At 38.5% G+C, this 2,355-nt stretch overlaps 3 non-coding genes across 3 annotated transcripts; all 3 read right to left on the bottom strand.

Moving 5' to 3' along the window:
* Positions 1-375: 375 nt before the first annotated feature.
* Trnal-cag (transfer RNA leucine (anticodon CAG)) lies at positions 376-458 on the bottom strand. Its single transcript has one exon. It is a non-coding gene; the product is annotated as a tRNA-Leu (tRNA).
* Positions 459-624: 166 nt separating this feature from the next.
* Positions 625-707, bottom strand: Trnal-cag (transfer RNA leucine (anticodon CAG)). The gene has a single exon. It is a non-coding gene; the product is annotated as a tRNA-Leu (tRNA).
* A 677-nt stretch (positions 708-1,384) lies between these two features.
* On the bottom strand, positions 1,385-1,467 carry Trnal-cag (transfer RNA leucine (anticodon CAG)). Its single transcript has one exon. It is a non-coding gene; the product is annotated as a tRNA-Leu (tRNA).
* Between the last annotated feature and the right edge of the window lie 888 nt (positions 1,468-2,355).

The following is a 2,355-nucleotide window of genomic DNA, read 5'->3' on the forward strand; positions in this document are numbered from 1 at the left end:
CCAGCCGGATCAGTCTTCCCGAAGCTTTCTCGCATGTTCTCTAATAAACTTGTCTTGCCAGAGACCGTTTTACATGGCATTGACGTACAAAATTACGAAATATTGACCGTTGTCATGAATTTGGCATTTTTACTGAATCTATCGTGTCATTCTTGGCGAGTAATCCCTAGCATGCGCTAATAGTATCCGAAAATCGAATTTGTGATTTAGACATGTTTTTTTTTTCAACCGATAGGAACAAAAATTTGACACAAAGCTGAACTTGTAGTCACAAATTCTCGCTCCAAATTTTATATATTTAACCATTTGCATTTTAGAAATGGTCTGCAGAAAACATTTTAACAGATAAGGAAACCGCCATTCTTACAAATAAACTGTCAGGAGTGGGATTCGAACCCACGCCCACAGAATGGACTGCGACCTGAATGCAGCGCCTTAGACCACTCGGCCATTCTGACACCATCACCATCCCCCATGCATTATAACATGTTATTTTCCGTCGGAATTTTGAAAACTATTACCGTTGTTTCTTCTATTTCAAGAAAAAAAAAATTTCCCCTGTTTAGAAATGGTCTGCAGAAGACATTTTAACAGATAAGGAAATCGCCATCGTTACAAACAAACAGTCAGGAGTGGGATTCGAACCCACGCCCACAGAGCGGACTGCGACCTGAACGCAGCGCCTTAGACCACTCGGCCATCATAACCCCCCCACCATCCCCCATGCATTACAACATGTTATTTTCCTTTGGAGTTTTGAACTACTATAATCGATGTTAGTTCCATTTCGTAAAAAAAAAAAAAAAAAAAAAAAAAAAAAAAAATGTTTTCTTATTTTAGAAGTGGTCTGCAGAAGACATTTTAACAGATAAGGAAACCGCCATTCTTAAGAACAAACTGTCAGGAGTGGCATTCGAACCCACGCCCACAGAGGGGACTGCTCCCTGAATGCAGGGCCTTAGATCACTTGGCCATCCTGACACATGCATTATGACATGTTATTTTCCTTTGGAATTTTGAAAAATTATATGCGTTGTTTGCTCTATTTCGTAAAAAAAAATAAATATTTTCCCACTTTAGAAATTGTCTGCAGAAGACATTTTAACAGATAAGGGAGCTGAAATTCTTACACATAAACTGTCAGGAGTGGGATTCGAATCCATGCCGACAGAGTGGACTGCGAGCAGCACGCAGCGCCTTAGACCGCTCGGCCATTCTGACACCACCACCTCCCCATGCATTATAGCATGTGTTTTTCCGTCTTAATTTTGAAACACTACGCGTTGTTTGTTCCTTTTCGTGAAAAAAAAATATTTTCCCATTTTAGAAGCAGTATGCAGCAGACATTTAGCAGATAAGGAAACAGCCATACTTACAAATAAATTGTCAGGAGTGGGATTCGAACCCACGCCCTCAGAGTGAACTGCGACCTGAACGCATTGCCTTAGACCGCTCGGCCATCCTGACACCATCACCATCCCCCATGCATTACAACATGTTATTTTCCTTTGGAGTTTTGAAATACTATAATCGATGTTAGTTCCATTTCGTAAAAAAAAAAAAGAAAAAAAAAAGAAAAAAAAATGTTTTTCCAATTTAGAAATGGTCTACAGAAGACATTTTAACAGATAAGGAAACCGCCATTCTTACGAACAAACTGTCAGGAGTGGCATTCGAACCCACGCCCACAGAGTGGACTGCTCGCTGAACGCAGGGCCTTAGATCACTCGGCCATCCTGATACATTTAATATGACATTTTATTTTCCTTTGGAATTTTGAAAAATTATATGCGTTGTTTGCTCCATTTCGTAAAAAAAAAAAAATATCTCCCCACTTTAGAAATTGTCTGCAGAAGACATTTTAACAGATAAGGGAACTGAAATTCTTACACATAAACTGTCAGGAGTGGGATTCAAACCCATGCCTACAGAGTGGATTACGACCTGAACGCAGCGTCTTAGACCACTCGGCCATCCTGACACTATCACCTTCCCCCATGCATTATAGCATGTTATTTTCAGTTGGAATTTTTAAAAATAATGCGCTTTGTTTGTTCCTTTCCGTGACAGAAACTATTTTCCCGTTTTAGAAATTGTCTGTAGTATAATTCTAATATTCATATTAGTTTACAATTATTATTATATTCTATACAGTGATATTATGGCCTATAGAACTTTTTAAATTTTACAAGTTTGAGTGAGTTTCCTTCCAAACAACTTTCTTAAACTCCATATCATCTTCACCTTCACTTCTATTATCTTCCTTTGCGCCGTATAATTTCGTCGTCTTTCGTTAGTGCGATTAATTAAAAACTTCCTACATCCATACTAATTTTCCTCTTCTTCAATAATCTA

Source organism: Argiope bruennichi, chromosome 9, assembly GCF_947563725.1.
Source record: "Argiope bruennichi chromosome 9, qqArgBrue1.1, whole genome shotgun sequence".
Classification (NCBI taxonomy): domain Eukaryota; kingdom Metazoa; phylum Arthropoda; class Arachnida; order Araneae; family Araneidae; genus Argiope; species Argiope bruennichi.